Here is a 22,636-nt window from a genome sequence, read left to right on the forward strand (position 1 = left end):
CCATAACGGAGGATCCGCCACTGCAGATCAGTGGTAGATCGAATAACAACTGCTTCTTGCTTTCCCTTCATATGATATTAGTGAACACAGTGTATGCACTACACACTACTTTGGCCATTATTAGTCAAATTCACAAATGCTTTTTTCGACTATAGGTATAACCCCTGAAAGGTGAGTATTAACTCATGAGTATGTCACATCTTCACACAGGAAAATCTTTGTGAGTTGGGACTTCCAGTTTCTGTAAAGTCATGTCGCAAAAGAAAAATGCAAGTCAAAAGATGGAATTTCATAAGAACCAGTAATTCATGCAACGCCTATTTCTGATGAATGCACAAAATAGGATGTGAAACACAGTAAGATACTGTACTCTTACAGCTAGAGATGAAAAATTTAACGTATACATTTCATGAAACATAGACACTTCTAGGCATGATTGTAATCCCATTTCCTCAATTTTCATAGAAAACAAATAAGAAAACATATACCTTCAGTGCGTCTTATTAATGGTCTTATTAACGGTGCAACTCCAGAGCATTATCTACACCTGGCCGAATATATGAAGTCCCTGTTGAGTGACAAGCATCAAATTAAGCCTGCTTCTTAGAAAAGGATACAATTTACTCTGGTGTGACTGAACGTATGGAGTACATTTCTGACTATTTTGGAATACAAATGATTCCATAAATGCTCACATGCCTAAATATTTATGCATGCTGGAAAGTAGTATGCATTCGGTATTCATAATTGTCACGCATCAGTGAATTTACGACCCCACCAGTTTTTGTGGGTTTGCCTCCCTTTTCACACTCTGAAAATGGATTTGCTACACCCTTAGGAATAATAAATGTATAACTTTCTAAAGTATATCCACTGTAGCATCCTCCCCATCCAGGTTAATTGCCAATGACTATGCCACACAATGAGCCAAGTAAAACACGTCTTTTTATTCTTCTGCATGTAACCGTGAATTCAACATTCTAAACCTTCATTCATTTCACTATGCTCTAATGCTTATGTCACAGTTCGTTGGAGTTCATCAGGAGCCCCAATCGTTCCGGTATTACATGCTCACACGACGCCACATCTCCCCCTTTAATTATTTTTTTTTACAAATATATACAATTAGAGCTCTTCAATTAGTCTTTGTGGTGCGTGGATCACACTTCCCAACCATGTCTGTAGAAACTGGGGACCAACAGTAGAAATGTCCATGACTGGTGTTGGTTATGGTGAGACAGCAGCAGTCAGAGGTTCCTCACTTGTCTTGCAGATGCAATGACATTAGTGCCAGACAAGCAATGAGCCACATGTCTGAAATGCAATGAATCTCAAGTACTTGACTTCCCAGGACACTGGGCAGTCACCATGCATCCTTTGCTGGTGATGGAGCAAGGTGATGAACAACATTTTGTTCAAACTTACAAAGTTAAACTTTCATAATAAACGTAACTGAATTAACAAGATTGTGGTGGAATTATTAATCAACTTAGTTTAAAATTGTATACATTTATACACATGGGATTAACAAATGTGCTTTATGTTGCAACGCAAAGAGAAAAATAATAAATTAACCTTGTCTATTGTCTTTGTCAGTATTAAATGCGGCTGTTTAACTAATGGCATGTGCTTATTATGTGTGCTTATGTTATGTCTTTTTATTTTGTGACAAAAGCTCGTGGAGAATCCTTGCAGTCCTAAAGAAGAAGATAGATATGAACATTGCTTTGTATGCTTAGCTAGGTAACATAAATTAACGGGTTTGTAATTAGCAAAAGGGGTGGGAAACAGAATGGGTCTCAATTCTTTAATTAATTGATGTCTTTTTTTTTTTTTTCTTTGTCCTCATACGCCACTTCCCACCCCTTCTTTTCTTGTAGCGCCCTTAGGTGGTTTTCAACTCAACTATGAGAGGTTGTTTCCTACTGCTTATGCTGCAGGCTTAAAGGCTTAAGGGGGATGGGAGGTACCACAGCCATGCCTGGTGCAGCAGAGCATATAGACTACATTGACCTCCAAGAGCATCAAAAGTGACTTAATCATCGGACCATTTTCTTCTCACATCATTAAAGACACAGGTTTTTAAACTCCCGTTCCCTCACCCATAGTGATTTAAAAATAAATTCCAAAACTGGTGCTTCCTGTTATTTTGACCGGCCATGTCCAACTTAGCTATGCCTCTCATAGCTCTAATCCACATTAAGTCTGTCGGAGGCTCTGGCGAAACCCATAATTTACATATTTCTCTTCGAGCAATCAAAATGGCATAGAAAAACAGTTTAGAGTTATCATCAAGGCCCTTACCTTGTGTATCCAATCTGCCTGAGATGATCTGTTCAGAGCTTACCGTAATATTTAGCTCCAACATTTTTGATAGCGTTGTACTTACAGCTGCCCAAAAACCTTGAATCTCTGGGCATGTCGCAAACATATGTATGTCATCTTCATTTGGGCTTTTGCACTTAGGGCATAACACCATGCCCCCATCCTTAAATTTAGCGAGCCTCTTTGGGGTCCAATATGCCCTGTGGAGAGTGAACAGGTGATTCCTCCTTAAATTTGCAGGTTTTACCACTTTGTAAAGAATCAACATATCTACTTGCCATTGTTCTTCTGTAGCGATCCTCGGCAAGCACTCTCCCCACAGGACCTCTGGTAGTTGAAAAGGGCCATCCTCCATTTCGACTATTTCCCAATACCATGTTGCCACTTCTTTTTTATCCGAATGTTTGAAATCAGCTTCTCTTCGAACTCGTGTCGTCCAATTAACTTTTCCTTACCTACCGCCCTACTTTGTATCTGAAGATACTTAAATTTTGCAAAGTTGCGACCCCAAAGTTGCTCGCAGACCGCCCACGGTAGCAAAACTCCTTCGCAGAACAGCTCGCCCCAAACCTGTGGGCCCTCTGTTTTTAATGCCCTAGCTAATACATCCTCTGTCCACCTTGGAGCCCCCGGAGCGTCCCAGATTGGTGCAGCCACGCTGAAGTATGGGATTTTTGTCACTCGCCTAATACGGTACCACACCGTAGCTAAATCTCTTAGGACCTTCAATCTAACTTTTTAAAAGTACTTTGGATCTGCGAATTTATACAGAAAGCCCCGCAAGTGGCATTTTTCTACTTTCAACATGGCAGCAAAGAGGTCTCCCATTGCTAAATTATTGGGGATTCCGAGGAGCATTCTACAGTTTTTAAGCAAAAAAGCCCAAGAGTAGATTTGAAAATCTGGAGCTGCTAGACCTCCCTTAGCATATTTTCTCCGAATTTTTTTCCAAGATAGCCTTGACCCCTTGGAACCCCAAATAAATGAACCAATTTCGCTCTGTAGTTTAGCTACCCCCTCTTTCTCAAACATGAGAAGAATAGAATCAAATAAAAAGGTCAACTTAGGAAGCACCATCATCTTAACTAAATTTACCCGGCCAATCATAGTTAGTGGTATTAAGCTCCAATTTCTCAATAGTACAGTAAAGTATTTCCTTGTTTTGGCCAAATTTACCAATGCTAATTGTTTTATATCTTGAGTGATTTGTATCCCCAAATATCTAATCTGTTTTTTTGAGATTCAAGGCTCCACCGCCATATTCCAAGCCATAATTTCAGTTTTATCGGAATTTAATCGATATCCTGAGACTTCTCCAAACTTCTTTGTGATACTTTCTATTTCGACCAGTGATTTTGTCAAATTTGATGTTAAAACTACAATATCGTCCGCATATAGCCCTATCTTCCTTGACCAGCCCTGAAACGTAAAAGCGGGGATATTCTCTGTCGCTCTTATTTTGCAGGCCAACGGTTCTATATAAAGGTCAAATAAAAGCGGGGAAAGAGGGCACCCCTGCCTGGTTCCTCGCATGATCCTGATAGATTTTGTAAGAACTCCATTAACCAAAACCTTGGAATTTGGGGTGTGATATAATCGTGACACAATTTGAAAAAAGTTTTCCCCTAGCTGAAGATGTTCCAATAAAGTTTTCAAAAACTCCCAATTTACACGATCAAAAGCTTTGGCAGCGTCTAAAGCCACCACCGCCAGAGGGAGCTTCTGCTCGACAGCGACATCTATACTACCTATCAGGGAAAACGTTAGTTCATTTAGGTGCCTGCCTTTCACAAATCCTTTTTGGTCTTCGTGGATAAAATACGGGATCACTTTGCCCAGCCTATCAGCCAGGATCTTGGCAACCAACTTGTAATCACAATTTAAAAGTGAGATAGGTCTATATGAATCCATATATTTCGGAGACTTGCCAGCTTTAGGTATGACGATTATATTTGCCTGGTCCCATGATGCAGGAATCTCCCTTTTTTCAGAAAACACCTCATTGAACACCTTTGTTAGTAATGGTGCCAACCCCTGCAACAAACTCTTATAGACTTCTACAGGAAGACCATCGGGGCCAGGTGCTTTGCCTTTTTTTGCCCGCCTAATACCTTCCTCTACCTCTTCCTGCCTGATCTCTCTATTCAAGACTCTTCGGTGTTCTTCCGTAGAGGGCTTTAGAACTCTGACCCACTCCTCCATCTCCTGCCTATCCGGATGCAGATCTTCACTATACACTTCCTCAAAGTGATTATAAAATGCTTCCACAATCTCATTTGTATTTGAGGCTACTTTTCCTTCTACACCAACCTTGATCTCTTTTATCATATTTCTAACCCGATCTTTCCTAACCTTCCATGCTAGCAGTTTGCCTGGATTTTCCCCGTATTCTAAATGATCCTGCCTAGAAGCCTCCCATCTCTCCTTCACACTCTTATTAATCACGGCCGTGAGTTGTTCCTTAACCCTTCCAGCTCTTGAAGAATCTCCTCCTTAGGAGCTACCCCCAAATTTATAATAATAGTTTCATACTTTCGGATTTCCTGTTCCAAACTCCGTACTTCCTGATAGTATACTCTCCTTCTCTTAGCCCCCAGGGTTAATTAATTGATGTCTTGTGTTTGTTTGAATAATAGTTTCCAAGTGAGGCCTAAGACTGAGGCAAAGAAATGGCTGACAGAGATGCAGTTGCGAAAAGGTGTCCAGAGTGGAGCCTTGCACATGCGCTGAAGTGGAAACTTTTACAACGTTGACAACTTTGACAGAAAAAGCAGCTTATTAGTTGTGCTGAACGTGCTCTTGGAGAAGAAGGCTCAAGGACAGGAAACCAAACGTGACTGCCAAGGCTAGGAAGTCATAGACTGTAACTCGAGAGAAAAGTATCTCTTTTGAGGAAGCTGAATGACGCGAAAGCAAAAGGACAATAGGGCTTATGTAAAAGCCTGAACTTGCTCTAGAAGCCGAGATGAGCTAACTATATTATCGTGGACTGACATAAAACAGCCAATAAGAAGCTCGGATTTCTAAGAAAGAATGCAGAATGTAGATAGTTTAGCTAGACAGAAAGGTATAAAACCTGACCTCATGGGCAGGAGGGTGCTGCTTGCTGTTCCGATCCCTGATTGACGTGACATGCTGTTGGACTTTTGGCGCACGTAAGGACAGCAGTCTTTGAAATGATTTTCCTTTCTAGGTGATGAGGGAAATAGACTGGGAGATAGATTTAGGGAATGGAAAACTGTTATTTTGCTAATAATTCATGATGCTGTGTTTGCTTTAAAAGTGTCAGTTCATTAATTCACTTCCTTATTAAAATGCTGCTTTCTTATTTGCTTATAAAATAAAGATTCTAAAACGTAAATGCTTTTATTCTTTGAATAATAAAGTTAATAAAAATTAGATTTGAAAAGACAAGCTGGGCTTGTTTATTCATGGTCTAGTTTCCATCAGTTGATCCATTCGCCTTTAGTGGCTTGATTAAAATGATAAATGTTTAAAACCATGGTGAAATCAATTAAACTGCAGTTGTATATAATAGTGTAAATAAGACTTAATTAATCAGGCCACATGATTCAGTCGCTCAAAAATTGTCTCATTGGTGTTATGGGCCTTTATATGTGTTTCATGATTAATGGTGAGTATTGAGGTTATAGATAGTGTTATTGGGACGGTTTTTCAATAGGAGCGCTGGATCACTGGTCACAACACGAAATGGTTCAGCATCGAAAGGAGCATCAGACTTTCATTTTCTATGCTAATGCACAAGAACTCCTTTCGTGAAGGAGACGTCTTGTACATGTCGACACTTGTCTGCAGAGGCTTTCCTTTTCCTCTTATGACCCAAGGCTTTCATGCATGTTTCTTCCTCAGTATTTGCTCTTCTGTTGCTCTATTGAAGTAACTTGTTTGTCATGGCTCTCCCTAACATCTAGGTTGCAGAGCTTTCACCTGAGATTGAGTGAGGGGTTGAGTGGTAATTTAGAAGAGTGGTATTTAAAACAGCTTTATGGTTGAGCTTTCCTAGTACAGTATGCTGGACAGCTTTCATTAGAGTACTCATGACAAGGCCATTAGCCTGTGTCCTCAAAGGAGTTCTCTTTTAATGCTGCACGTTAAGATGACAGAGAGTCTTTGAATTCCCGACTGTTGAAAGGCAGGCCTTTGTCAGACTTAAAAATCTCGGGAACACCCCAGGTCATAAAGATGCTGTCTAATCTCTCAATGATTCATTCTTGAGTGAAAGATGAGAGATCTTCGACCAATGGAAAACTGGAATGTTCATCAACGATTACCATCAGGTGATGTCTGTTGTCAAGAGTACCGAAGAAGTCCACAGGAAGTTGCATAGATGACAGGCCTTTAATTCCTTTTCAACCCTCTCGTCGAGATGTGGAACCCAGCTCAGAGAACTCGTTTGGCGGGAACAATTCCATGGTGTCCTTCATGGGCCACTTCAATTATCTTTTGTCGCAGACTTTCCAGAATGACAGTTCTCAACCCTTGTAGAATAATACCTTCCTAGCTAATGAACAGTCCATGTTTGATATTCTTAAACGTTTGATATTCATTGTCACTGGTAAGAGGTCTAGTGTACATGTTTCAGCATGTCACTTTCTTGACTTGTGGTAGTGACAATTTGTACTATCGAAATGGCAGGTAGAGCTGATTTCTCTATGGAATTTATGCAGGCTCCAGCCATCTCGGAAGTGGTACTCAAGCACTGTAAAGTCCCTCGTGAAAAGAAGCCGGCAGGGTTCTGTTCTTTCTCTGGGCTATGCACAAGTGTGGTACACTTGTAATCACAGACCTCTATGTTCAACACAAGGAGGCATTTTTGCTTTTGGATTTCCAAAGATAGTCAATAATGCTTGATGATCGGTAGCAAGCGTGAAGGGCTTCCCATACACGAATACCTAAAAATGCCCACAGTCCCATATCACTGCCAAGCTCTCTTTGGTTGTGAGTAAGCATGTTCAGTTTTGGCAAACTTTGGCTGGCGTATGCCACGATACGTCTTTGAGCATTTGGGTGTCTGCTGTGGAAGGATGGCGGCCAACCCAACAGGGCTAGCATTACCAACAACCTCATTATGAAGCTTTGGATTAAAATATGCCATTTCAGTAGCATTCTCAACAGCTTGCTTGAATTTCCGACAAAGAAAAGATACATTAATTTTAGTCAAGTCTCTTAATGGCGCAATGACAGTGACAAAATCTCTTACAAATCTAGAGCAAAAGCTGGCCTTGCCACAGAATGAACTTTCATGGAAACATCTTGTGGGAGACTGGCAGTTGACAGTGCTTGCACTTTAGCATGATCAGCTGTCATGCCCCCATCACAAAAGATATGTCGAAAGAAATATATCTTTGTCTTATGGAGCCCAAGTTTGTCTGCATTTAAAGTTAAACCGGCATCAGTGAGCAACTGACACACTTGAGTGAGAGCTTTCTCATGCTCCTTCTGTGTAGCTCCGAAAACCAATATTTCATCACTGTAACTGAAAACATTTGTGAGAGGCTGCATGATATGCCGAGTGGCATCTTGGAATAGTTCTGTAGTTGATGACACACCAAAACGTAGTGTCTTGTAATGGAACAGACCAACATGTGTAGAAAGGGTTTTCATGTACCTGCACTTCTCCTCGAGTTGCACCTGATGATATCCTTTATTCAGAACCAGGCTAGAGAATACTTTTGCTCCATTCATTTGCGTTATCTTGTCGGCAATGTGAGGACCTGGATGTTGTTCTCTTTCAATGGCCTTGTTCACTTGATGGATATCCACTCAGATGTGTACAGCTCTTTCTCTGTCCTTTTTGAGTACTCCCACTATGGAGAAACCCATTAAGTTGGACAAGTAGAAAGCTCAATGATATTGTGCTTGAGTAAAGATTCAAGTTCCTTTTCAACAGCTTCCTGTAAGGGAAAGGCACTTCATCTGTGTCTTTGAGCAGTAGGATGGATGTCCTCATTATTGTGCAATTGGACTTTCATAATCTTGAGTTTTCCCAACCCATGAGACAATGAAGGGAATTGACTCACTATCTTGTGATGAGCATTCATATTACAATTCACGGATATCAGTCTCATATCAGCGCCTAGAAGTACATGAATGAGTGCTTGTCCTTTTGTGTTCTTGAATTTCATCATTGCCACAAATGAACCATGACTTTTTAGTGCCATCAATGCAGCTCACAAATACACTTTCGTTTTAGATGATGTAAGTCAGGGCACTGGAGAGAGTTCATTATATTTCTCCTCATGCATAAAATTCATTGATGCACCACTATCAATAATGAAAGGTATTGAACAACCTTTGACTTTTAGTGTGCTCTTCGTACAATGTTTGAATGACTTTGATGCTTTGTCATGTTGATTTTTCTTGGATCAATGTTTTTCTTTACAAGCGGGCAGTACATGCTTCTCTGAGGTGAACATCAACATGGCACACCCATCTAGATGTGTTTAATCATTGCCACAAATGGATGTATGATGTTACAACGCATACTTTTACAACGCCTACCTTTACATCGCAAGTTTTACAACGCATACCATTACAACGCATAATGCTTTTGGGCGCTGGATAGTGAATAGTTTAATTTACTATTCCAACTCCAGTCCCCGTGGATAGTAGGGAAGGTTATTGGATAGTAAATTAACCTATTCCCTATCCTAGAGCGCCCCCCAGCGCTATGCGTTGTAATGGTTTGCGTTGTAAAAGTTGCGTTGTAATGGTAGTTCGTTGTAAAAGTTTCATTGTAAAGGCTGTATACCCCACAAATGAACCATGACTTTTTAGTGGCATCAATGCAGCTCATATATACAATTTCGTTTTAGATGATGTAAGTCGGGGCACTGGAGAGAGTTCATTATATTTCTCCTCAGGCATACAATTCATTGATGCACCACTACCAACAGTGAAAGGTATTGAACAACCTTTGACTTTTAGTATGATCTTCGTACAATGCTTGAATGACTTTGAAGCTTTGTCATGTTGATTTTTCTTGGATTGATATTTTTCTTCACAATCACTCAGTACATGCTTCTCTTAGGTGAACATCAACATGGCACACCTATCTTCTTCACTTTTCCCTGACCTTGACATAGAAAAACTATTTGCAAAGATTTAGATGATGAGCGACTTCATTTGGTATCGATTTGCATCAGCTGACGTGGTTGTTTGGCCTTACCGGGGTGTGTTGCTGCTGGAACATTCAGGCAGCTATTTTTTCTTCGCACCGTGATGCACATACTTTTTCTTTCGCTTTGCACACCATCACAAAATGATTCTCCTTTCCACAGCCTATGCAGATCTGCCCAATGGCGGGGCATTTACCTTTGTGTGGAAGTAAAAATCCATACCTAAACCACAACTTCTTTTTCTGTGGAGAATTCTCTCTATGCCCCTCAGCCTTGTGCTTTGTCTTATTTCTCACAATGAAGACTGACTCATTGATAGTATAGTGTTTAAAGAGTTCAATGAGCACATCGATTCTCTCAATAAATTTGTCGATGGTATCACCAGTCTTGCTTGACTAAAGATGTTTCTTCAATAATTTACATTTGGCATTGGATTGAATCTGAGATTCAAGGCTGCTTTCATGTGGCTGTATGTAATTTCGTAAGTTTGTCGCATTTTCTTTATGACTTCTTACATACTGTCACCAGCTAAATCCTAAAGTACTTTTGAATTTTCACATCTGTTTTTTCAATTGCATCTAATAAATTATCAAATGTCTCTGTACAGGCAGTCCATTTGTCACCTACATTCAACTTTTTGGCGGTATCAAATGGTGGTGGTGTTTTCAAGAAGGCGGCGGCGGCATTGTAACCATTGGTGGTTGTTACTGACGGGGAGAGCATAGTTCTCTCCACTGTTGCTTGTTGATCTTGTCCATGCAAGCCATTTCTGATGTCTTGCGATGCGCTGGTCTCTCGATCATCTTTGATAATGCCAGGAAAAGGGACCCCTTTCTTGGTCTCCATTGGAGAAGCAAACAGTCATAATTCCTGAGCTGAGCTTTCACTCCACATGTGCCAAATATTGATTCAGCACTTCAACTGAGACAGATGGGCCACGCACAAGCAGTTTGCTGTACTACGGCAAACTTTCTGGGAGAGTGATGGAGCAAGGTTTCGCACGTAAAGAGACTTGCTTGAACTCAATTTTCTCGAAATAACGTTTAATGTATTAATCAACATGTTTGTCCTACTAATTATTGCACCACACAACATATTTAGTAAGCTGGGGAAGCTTGTCTATGTGCTTCTACTAACAGTAAATCGTATGCATTAACATGGCCGCCAGAACGCGGGAATTTCACTGCGCATGCGTCTGCCACACTCATGTGATGTGACGTCTTTTCTGCTTTGGTGGGAAATCTTTGCTTCTGCGCACTAGTGCCAGAAATGGCCACTTCAAACCTCACATGCTAATGCTTATGCTGCTGCTTTCACTAAACTATGTTCGTTCTGCTTAACTAATAATGCTATAGTTAAAATAAAATAATGGGAATAGAGTAGAGATAAGTGGTATACAGTGCATTCAATTATTCTTTGTTCTAAATTTGTTTCTCTTTGACTTTGCTGTTAGCTCATGTTTGGGCCTGGGAAGTACATTGTAACGCCATATTGAATCCCGAGACTGCGCATGAGCCAGAGTCTCAAGAGTCCACAAGCCATGGCATTGAAAATCTGCCAACGACAGTCTTGCCTGCGATGTGCCTGGGAACACGACCCCGTGTACTTCCAAGAGGAAGACAACTTTCTAAATTGTTTTAACATTGTATAAAATTGAAACTACTGTTGCGGGGTGGAATAAAAGTGCATGGGAAAATAAAATTATGGGCGGGAATGAAAAGTTGCATAATTGAATGAAATGATCTCATACTGGTATGGTGTGATGACCTCTCCTCATCTTTTGACCAATCAAATTGAGGGAACACATGAATTAGCAACACTGGGGGGTGGTAAATTGCCCTAGAAAATGGTATAACTAAGGGAGGCTCAGCTAGTTAGATTGTCCGACTTGTCCGAATAGCTGACCTGTCACTGACTCAACACACTCAATAGGAGATTGAGAGCAGAGGTGTTGACGGAGCACTCTGTCAGAAGAATCGATAACCCAATCGGGGTTTTGAGCGAGAAGAATCGATAACCCAATTGGGGTCTGACTGTTCGCAGCAGAGAGGGGTGTGACGCTGGCGTTGCACTTTAGCTGAGGGTACCAGTCCTGACCTGCATCAGTCCTGTCCTGATCCGTATTGGTCCGCATCTGTCTTGGTTCTGGTCTGCACCTGATTATCCTGTTGACACCTGAACTATCGGGAGCCCTGTCTTTTATCCCAGCCCGTGGCCAGGGTTGTTCTTCACACCATTTTAGGTAAATATAAATCTGTGTGGGTATGTCACTGTATTTGTTACCCTCTTTCACCCCTTTCACCCTCCTTACGTTTCAATGCCTAAAAGAAGTCTTGTAATATTTCTACATATCATTGCTTTAATCATTATTTTTCTAATTGAAAAGGTTTTAATTGCTTCTGTATGGACTGTGACAGTTAAGACTTTGCATAGATAAAGTGTTTAAACTTTTCCCGAGTTTGTGGTTATTTTATGAAGGTAAATGAACAGGGAGACGGCGACCGGGAACCACAGGAGGAGGGATACCAAGACAGAGCGCACCGCCTGTTTAGAGACGCACCTGTCTCTAAGCGAGCCCAAAATAAGACGGATCCCCTCCCGGCTACCTCCTGATACACCAGGAGTCAGAGTGAACAAACACGAAGATTTGTGACATCCAATAGGCTGACTGTCATTTCATAAGTACTTTCTACGTGACTATCCTAAAGGGACAGACCGTTTCTGTGTAGTCACATTTGAATTGTGTCTCTCTCCGACAAGTAACGTCCAATACATGGATACTAGCCCAGACCTAATGCCAAGTACCACGAACATACCAATCTTCAAGCCCTGAAGAGTCGTGTTGACTCAACTGTACACGACGAAACACGTGTCGGCTTTGCATAACATTTCTTGAGTCTGGAGAGAATAAACCATCTTCTTGCTGTATCAAGAACACACCAAAGAATCTGCTTCTGTCTTCGTAAATACTCATCAGTCACTGTACTGTTTGTAATACTTTTTTGTAGTAGCGAGAGCACAATTGTATATATTTGTTTAGTCCCTTGACTTTTTAGACGGTTAAGGGTGTTTTTCCGCCTGCTCTTCACGCACTACATTGCTACCTGTCAGTTTACACTCTGTAACGTCTAACCGAGGTAGTGCGCCTTAGTGATCTGAATTTCTAAAAACCCCACTGAAGTGTTGGACGGATAAAGTCCGTCCGCCATCCTGTCGGAGGACGGGACCGTCCACCACAGGGGCGGAGGTCCCGTGCCTCGAATTAGGATGCACCCGTCACAGTGGCGAGTGCAACCCGCATTTTTAAAATTGCGGCGGGCGGTGCTGAAAGCACCGCCCGCCGCAATGCTAAAAATGCATGTTGTGCGTTTCAAAGCACAACATGACAGGCACCACACGGTGCCTGCCATGTTGTATTTTGAAACGCAGGGGGGTACCCCCCCTTCACCCTGGGGGCCCGCAACGGGCCCCCAAAGCAAAGACCGTATGCCTTTTCGTGGCGGCATTGCTGCCACGGAAAGGCATTGCCCACAGCACATCCTAATATGGCTGGCGGTATCTGATAGACACCGCCACCATATTAGACCTTTTCCGCCGTGGTCGCAAGGCGACCGTGGCGGAAAAGTGGCGGACGGTCTTCCCATCCGCTGCGGTCCCCCCGCCATTGTAATATAGCGGGGGGAAATAGGTGGCGGACAGGCACGGATGGCGGACGGATCGCCACCGCCTGCATGGCGGTGGCGATCCGTCCGCCATCCTAATTGGCCCCTAAATTGTAGCTTTTCATGTGCCATCAACCCCAAGCTTACTTCTGAGAGAGAGCTATCAGCTTTCAGTCCGGTTCACAGAAGTAAGTGTGCCAGAAATATACAATTTCATGCTTCACTTTTTTCCCTCTTTTTCTATACGGAGAAAGTATTTTTGTATGAAAGCGGTCCACTAAATACAATGAAAATATTTGAATGCCTTGGGATCATGTTCACCCTGTTTGTACCCTTACTCCAACATTCTTCTAAGCCAAAAATGTATGTGCAAGGAGTTTTGGGGAAACAATTAGGAATGTGTGTGAATACTCCCAATAATAACCGCATTCCCAATGATCACATCTCGGAATCTCCCAGAGGCAGATAAATGTTTCCACTAAATACGCTAATCCTATGAATGTGGAGATAATGGCATACTGGTTGATTTGCCACAGTCATAGAATTTATGAGCAATGAAATTAACACATCCTTATCCTATGAATCATAATCTAAAACCACCATTTGCAGAACTAAACTGAATTTACAGCCACCGTAGATTTTTTAGGTCGAGCCTAGAGCCAGCGCTCATGTGCTGCTCTGCAAGACTTATTGTCGAGGAGTAGGAAGTAGAAGCCCCACCCACTCTCCGCCCATATTTGCCATTGGCTTGTGTCATTGTCCATCCTAAATGCTGGCTTCTGATTCGTCAATTGGCTTGTTAGCCCCTCCTTAGTACCGCCTCCTCTTCATTTGTCACCTCCCATGGCGACTGGCCCCTTTATTTCAGTTGTTACACAGTACGTGTTATTTAGATTGTGAGCACTATTTTCTTTAATGAGGTTCTCCGACTGCAGGCACAACATGCTTTCGTACCTTCTTTACTCACCCCTCCCTCCCGTTGTTGTGCCTACTTTTCCCCTCCCCGCCCGTCCGCCCGTTGTCTGTGCCTTCTCCCACGCCTGCCCTCCCGTTGTCCGTGCCTTCTCCCTGCTGCCAGCCCTCCCTCCCATTGTCCATGCCTTCCCCCCACCCGCCCTCCCTCCCATTGTCCGTGATGCCTACCATTTGCAATGCAATAGGTCTCACGTAAATGTGAGACCTATTGCATTGCGAATGCTTGTTTTAATATACTCGTTATTTAGGTTTGGAACTGACCACCTTTATTTTTTAAAAGGCTTTTATTATTCAAATATTTCATGCCTTGATTTGTATTTTCAATTGAGACCAAGCTAGTCTCACAGGCTGCCAAAGTACTGGACATAGACCTCTGTTGCACTCAAGAAAGAGAGCTCACTATCTTGTGGACAAATTGTAACCATGTTTTTAGGTTACACAATATTACAAATGTATTGTTTATATGTATTTAAAATTTAGAACAAAATAATAGTTGCAGCATTAATCATTTATTTTACATTTAGAGGAACTTTATTAATTTATAAGGTATCAGGGTGAAGCGTGTCCATTCATAATGTAATCTCCAGGGGAAGAGGGGTTCTTTCATCCGCTGGTCAACTTTAGCCAGCCTAGCTCCATTCCCGTGGAGAAGGGAGCTTGTCCCAGGTCAATTACGTTTGGGTGAGGTGTTTGTGACTTCAGTTTCCACAATCCACTTAGACAAAACGCTTACAAATCCACTGGTGGATTCGTGGTGGTGATGATCCAGGTGAGCTTTGTTAACCTGTAGCTTGCAGGGAGTCCACTCTCTAGTAATTTTGAAGTAGGCTTGATACACAGGGCTGTAGTTCCTGATTGTGCAGCAGGTGCAGTCAGTCAGAGTGCAGGGTCTGGGTGGTGCAAATCAAACTTCTAAATATGGATCTGTCTTCTTCCTTTAGTTTCAAGCAGCAGATCTGAGAGGCACTGACCCTCTCAGATACTTATTCAGTGTTCTCTGGGGTCACACATGAGGGCACTCCTGTCCAATGAGGTGCATGGCAACACCCCAGAGCAAGACCATTTCCTCCAAAGTGTGGCACAATGGTCTCCCAAAAGCACTTTTTCTCCAAAATTCAATATGGCTGAAGTCTCAGCAGAGAGGGTAGAGCCGGTTAAACCAACGTCCAGGATTGCTCCTCTCCATATTCTCCCTCCCCCTGGCATCTGCACATTCCTTCCTGAACCCTGCCATCTGGCTGGGTTCAAAGAGTAGGGATGTAAATGTAACTCTCTTCTTCTGCTTGTTCCCTCCTTCTTTTGAAGATCATGGTTTACAACCCTTCCCCATTGCCCTGGCATGCCTATGCAGCAGAACCCTCTCCTCCCAGAATGGCTCTTTTACCCCACGGACTACTTATCACCGCTTCAAAGCAGCCTGGCTAATCCACTATCAGCGCTATGCGTTGCGCGTTCTAGGGCCCGCCCCCACCACTCAATGCAATAATGGTACAGTCTGTGTTTTGTTGCTGCACCATGGGTATACCCTCTCTCTGGCAAACTTCATTATAGGAACTCTGCACGCTGGTCGTTACGTTGCTCCGGGACATTGCTAGTGCCTTCTGTGGTTTAGCTGCCAATGATGCTTTGAATGTGCTTATTCTGCCCTTTAAAAACCTAATTGTGTCTCCTGTGCTTTACTGAGCTGACAATGTCCCCAATGGTGCTTGTTTAAATTGCCCTTATTTCTATTGCATGCAAGCCCTACAAGTCCAGATGTCTTGGGACGGCCACAATCTTGGGTGTGATCTTTCCTGATCTCAGCGGCCCCGCCCGTCAACCTCTGCTCACCATTCATCTTTCCTCATTTGAAGCGGATGCTTTGCTCCTGTCCCCGATCCCAACATGAGTTTTGGCAATCCGGAGGGATTGCTTTTGGAGGCGAAGAGCTTCTTCTGGTTACCGGGCCTCTGGCGGTGATTTCCTGATTTTCAGACTCGCTTCCTGCAATCCGATTTGGCTTCCGGGATTATCGCGGCTCAAGGGCGCTTCTCCTCTGTGATTCGGCTGCATTTACGGATGTTCGGAGTGGGTCAGACTCTGAACGGTAAGCTGCATGTTTACATTCCTCTTTTGACAGGCAAGTGCTGTGCTTGAGAATTAAAAAACAATAAAGAACTTGCTCATTTCGGGCTACAAAATTACATTCAACTTTGTGTTGTTTGCTTTTTTGTGTGTCTCCTTCCCTGCTATTCCCTTCCCCCCATCTGGCCACTCTGACTCTTGGTGCTATATTAGCATACCAGATCAGTGGTGCAGGAAGGTAGGTCATTAAGAGCACCGTACAGATCCTGAGGAAATACAAAGGCCACTTTTGACATCCACTTAACTCTGGCCAATCAGGGCAGATGACTGGAAGGCTGAATTTTGGCTTACAGACAAGAACGTCTTATAACATCTTGTTTGGACATTTTAGGATAAATTCAACAATAGCATATTGTTGGATTTATCAATATCATTTTAGTAAGTTCTTGAATTATATTTTTCAGTGTTTCCGGCAGGAATTATTTCTTAATAACATCTTGCCATGTTAACCTACGTGGCTGGGGATCTGCAATGGGGAAAATTAACTGGGCAATTTTCTCCAACACCAGTGCTTATAAAAACATCTTTTATAAGGGCCATGCCTATATCTACAGGACCCCCCCATGCCAGGAACAAGCCAGGAACACATAGGGCAGACTTTCGGGGTTCTAAAAATGTAAAAGTATTGCAGATCATCACTTCACAGTTCTCCTAGCACAAAAGTCGATTTTGGGAAGCACTTTACTACAACGTGGGAAGTGAAATGTGCAATTTCACAAAGCTCAAAAAATATAAAACCTATTTTATAAGAGTCCTCTTTATAAGTACCAGACCCCCACCACTTAGAGTCTTACGGGAGACCGTGGAGGTACCTAATATGCCAACATATTGTAGTTTATTCATTTTCAAGTGCCAAAAACACCAAAATCGAGTTTGGGCACAATTTACTTGTTAGAAGCATTCCTGCAACGCAGGGATACTTTTAAACTGACCACAGTCCTCAGCAGAGCACACATGCAAGTGCAGAAAGGCTGCTGGCCCCTAAACTGCTAAGCCCTGTAATATACTAAGAACATAAATGTGGTTTTATCCCCCTGCCCTATTATGTACCAGGGCCTTATTGGGGAGGTCATGCAAATCTTAGGGGTACTCTAACCCATTGTGTACCCTAGTGTATGTGGGTGTTTTCACTGTATTCTAAGTGTGTTTTTGGCATAACACTGACCCTGGTTAGGCAGAGCCCAGGGATAGTATGATTCAGGTACCACCTTCACCAGTCAGACCCCCCAAAAAAATCATGGGGTGTTTAGGGTGACACACTCAATTTGAGAATGTTGCAGATATCATTAGGCATAGTATCCTGAAGGGAGCCACCTTATGGAAAAACTAAAGGCCTGTCAAAAGCTTTTGTGAGACCCTTGTCACTAGTGCCATGCAGGGCCTCTCTCTGGTGCATGAGAAAAACAAAGTTCAGGGTCAAGTAGCAAAGCAATGATGTGAAGTGGCCTCATGTTAGATCACTGACAGAATATTGAAAAAAAAAATATTGTGTGGACAGAATATCATGTCAAAAATATCGAGGACCAAAATATTGAGAAAGTAAGTGCAAATAGGTAAGTATAGGATTACTATTCTTAACTCCACATCTACGTACCTTGAAGATATAGATATCATCAAGATACATATAACTGGAGTTATGTATAGTAAAACGTTACCCTGTATAGAAACTTACCTTCAGACATTTTTTGTATTCAATATGTTTGACACCATATTATGTCCTTCGATATTTGTGTTTTCGATGTTCTGTTTCAAATACCCTAGTATTGAATGACATTACCTGCCTCATCAAAAATATACCGCACAAGTAGCTTGTTGTATGACAGACTATTGTATTCAGGAATATCATTTGGCATTAATATTGCTTGCAAAAATATCATCCTCGTTGATGTAAATCTTTTATTATTAACTTCAATTGAGCTATGTTTTTGGAAATTAAATCTAGGATACAATATTTATATTGAATGATATTTTCAAGACTATATTCTGGTACCATGCTGCATCTACTTTTTTGATAGAAATACATTTATCATCAGCAGAGTTGGCCATAAAAATAGCAGGGACTCGGGTAAACAGCCTTGGTTTCAATCAGCTTGTGATGGCTCTAGAAAACACCTGTCACAGCAATGGGCCATCTTCCAACAGAGCAGTGGAGATGTTGCCTCTGCACACATTAGTGACTGGGTGGCTGTTTGAATTTTTATAATCACTCCCATAGTCATAAGAGGATGGCTACATTCTTTTGCCATTTAGTCATGCTTCACAATTATGGATTTTCACTTATTATGGATGTAGATTAGTTGCTTGTAAGGTTATGGTAATTACATACAGTGCAATGACGTGTCAAAATTAGTGGTTAAGAAGGGTTAGCTAAGAATCATAATGTCTCAGGACACTGATGTATAAAAAGCGATTGGTACACCATATGCTAACCCTGTAACAGAATTGCCAATGTGTTCTTGTATTAAAATAATAAAAACTCATTGAAATAAAAAAAAACAGTTTGTTGATACATAATCCTGATATCTTAATATTGGATTCATTTTGAAAAGTACTGTGAGTTTCTTTTTCAGGAAAAAAGCATCTTTCACATAATGTTTTAAATCAACTGCATATCAGAATTTGTCCTACTCTATATATATATATGTTCCCACATAATCTATTAACTGTGTGTTTAAATTAGACATTGTAAATTTATATTGAGTCCTAATGCATCTTTTTAACAAGCAAAGAGCAGCATAAAATAATATGCCATTCAGGATGAAATAATGAATACCCCTTTGCACCACTCAAGCTGACCTGGTTATAGTGTATTCGTCCTTTAGTAGTTTAAGTAGCTAATTCAAAGAAATTACATTTCTTGTTTGCCTTTTCGAGAAAATAATTAGCAGAAAATCAACATTGAGAGTGAAGGTGAAAGAAAATGAATTGAACTATTCTCCATTCCACTTCTGCCATTAGAGAAGTGATATGAATTCCAGGCCCTATTGGATGTTTGCTGTTTTGGTCTTGTTTTACTCATAAAAATACATTGTATGTTCCTAACCCTGTGTGAAGCATGTTTGTGGTGTTTCTACCCATTGCCTTCTTTGTTCTGTCTGACTGCTCTGTGCCTGGCTCACAGAGGGTGAGCACAGGTTCTATTTTAGTACCTAGCTTGCCCTAACTAGAGTGGTGGTTCCTGCTACATGGTCCTTGCTCTGACAATCATTAACCTCACTTCTAACAGGGGTTAAAATCCTACTCAAGTAGGAACCACAATTGTTGTCAGGGGGAAGTCACAAGAAACCCCCAAAGTAACCTGTGCTAAACCCCATGGCAGTGTGTCACAGAGCAGAAAGCCAGCCTTAATTTAGAGGCAATGTGTAAAGTATTTGGGCATTTGTGCAACACTTCAAACAGAAACACAGTAAAAACAAAACATGAAAGGATCCCACATCAGATGCAGAAAAATATATTTATCTTCAATAAACAAAACACAATCAAAACAACATACATCCTATCAGTAGAACCGGAGATATGCAGTCCTAAAGGTTTCAGTGAAATTAACACCAAGTAGCACAAATTGGTAACTGCGCTTATCTGGTAGCGCCTGACCAGGACAAAGTTACAAGCTCAGGCAGACAGCGATAAAGCACAGGCTGTCTACAGGGATCCAGTCAGGCCCGCTGAACAAGAGTATTTTAAATCCTGGTTGAGAAGCGTTGTGAGGTCCTGAGGCAATGTGTTGGTTGCAATGAGATGCAAAGCTGCCATATGAGGTCTTGTAACATCCGTGAGGATCCCATCAATGAGGGCTGGCAATGTGAACTACAGCAATGATTATGCATTATGCAGTTGAGGCGATGAGTCAATTTCGAGGAGCTATGAGATTGTGATGAGAGAACCTGCAACATCGCCGAGGCTGCTGTTAATGAGATTTTAGATGGGAAGGCCTGCGTAGGGGAAACTCCGCACAGTGGAGATTTCTATGCCGGCTGTGAGGTTGATGTGGAGCCCTTGCTCTGAGGGAAACTTCGCAAAAGAGGCGAGGTGTCGGTCCTGCTTGGGATTGCGCCCTGCATCAGATGAGATGCGTTGCTTCTGCTGGGTCTAAGATGGGCTAGCAGAGCACCTTCAGGCTGACTTCTAATGGTCCAGTACTGGGGTGGCACCAGTTTTCAGGATAGAACTCACAGATGGCAGACTCCAGGTGCTTGTTTCAAGGTTGTCGGAGCCTTCTGTCCCTAAGGCTCAAGGAAAGAGACCAGCTAACTAGCCCCTGGAGTCACTCTTGGTTCTGGATTCAAGAGATGCAGGTCCACTCTTTCTCACCCATGCAAGATATCAGCAGGCAGCAGGTCAGCACAGCAAAGGAGGAGTGCAGCAGAGTGCAGACAGGCAGAGTGGCAGTCCTTCAGTAGCAGAGTAGTCCTTATTCCAGATAGGTATCCACAGATCCAGGAGTGTACTGAAATGGTGGTGTCTGAGGTCCAGTATTTATACACAGTTGTGCCTTTGAAGTAGGGGAGAAGCTTATAGAGGTTTCCATTTGAGGTCCCCAGGCATCCTGCCTTCTCTGTCCTGGCCCCAGACTAACTACATGGCCTTTTATCCCTGAGGCCAGCCAGCTAGCCTTTGGAGTCACTCTTGGTTCCACAGATACAGGTCCAGTCATTTTCACCCAGGCCAGAGGGAAGCAGGCATCTGGTCAGCACAGCAGGGCAGCAGTCCTTCAGAGCATCTGTTCGGAAGAGAGGCAGTCCTTTCAGCAAAACAGCTGTCCTTCTTCATGGGAGAGAATCCACAGGGTCAGAAGTGTACTGAAGTGTTGGTGTCTGAGATCCAATATTTAGACCTATTTATTGTATGCTGTTTTTTTCCCATACTTGTTCAATCAAGAGAGCACATCCAAATCCAGTATACTGCATTCATTCAATGACCATGTCATTTAAGAGAAAAGAAGGCAATCACATAGGCATTGTAATTTTCATTCTATTAGTTTTTGTAGATTCTAAAAGAAGTCAGCAAATCGAAACTGCATCAATCTCTAAAAAAGGGTCCAGAGAGAGGCCACTCTGCTCTTTTTAGTCCTGATAAACGTTTTCAAAGTATATATTTTCCACAAGACAGAGTCAGTCCATCGTTATGTTATGCATTATTGTATGTAATAAGTAGAACTTGTGGTATTACACTAGGAATGATTCAGTTCCATGTATTTTATGTTTCCTAAAACATAAAAACAATACAGCTTGATTGTAGACCTCCCCCACACATATGCAGAAGCGCCCGTCCCTGCCAAAGTGGTTGGGTGGGCTGGAGGAGGAAGCGCGGACGGGGGCCCTCAGGGATTTTTTTTTTAAAGAATACAAAATTTCAATAACTTACCTTAAACGCAGGCGCCGCTGCCCACCGCATTGCGCTCTTCCTTCTTCTGGGCACAGGCTCCCAGACTGCACTGTGGCCAATCCTGATGCTGCATGAAAGCAGCATCACGATTGGCCTGAACACTGACAACTTGCGCTCCCAGGCAGACTGGAAGCCTTTGCCTGCTCATTGCACATTCTGGTTTTACCGGCCTGAGATGGCCGGCCAAAACATCTTCCACTGTGCACTGTAACAGTGTACTCCCCCACCACCAGAGTCATCCCCTGGACCTGCCCCCAAGACTTGTCAAAGTCCCAGGGGAGGGTCCAGGGTGATTGAAGTAAAGCAATAATAAAACAGGTTTAAAACCTGTTTTATTATCATTTTATTTGATGGTGGTGACAGGGGCGGTGCTCCTCACCCCAATGGAGGGGCAGCCGCTGCTCATACATGAACATGGAAAAGGATGACCATTCTTTTGGGGAAATTGACATTTGTGACATACAATGACTTGTACATCGATCTAGGAATCATAAATTAGACATGGATTTAAAAAAAAATTAAAACATTTCAAAATGTGCAGAGAAAACATGCTTGGCTTAGCATTTTATATTTTCTAATGAGACAGAAACTTAATTGTGATTGTGATACTTTATTATTTAAATAGCAAACACATGTGTTCTTTGGAACCAGAAAGAAGTAGAAATCCTTCTTGTCTTACATAAAATTACTGTAATTTTCGACTGACCCTGCTGGAGACCTGTGCATTACAGTTAAAAGCATCCTTATGACGGACTTTGCCCCTCGTTGGGTGAGGGCCCGGAGGCCTTTTAATTCATGAGTTTAGGACTCTCCCTACCTTCACTCTCCTGGTTATGGTGAACTCTTATTTCTCATACAGGCGCAAATTTTGTGATCGATTTAAGAGTCCCTTCCTTTATCCAAGAGTATTGTTTGTTATTTAGCAATGCATCCGAGGATTTACTAAGGATCCCCTTGTCCCTTCATCCATATCATGCTATATCACCATCTGATATCCACATTGACTATCCCAAACTGGATAATGTA

Source organism: Lissotriton helveticus, chromosome 12, assembly GCF_964261635.1.
Source record: "Lissotriton helveticus chromosome 12, aLisHel1.1, whole genome shotgun sequence".
NCBI lineage: Eukaryota > Metazoa > Chordata > Amphibia > Caudata > Salamandridae > Lissotriton > Lissotriton helveticus.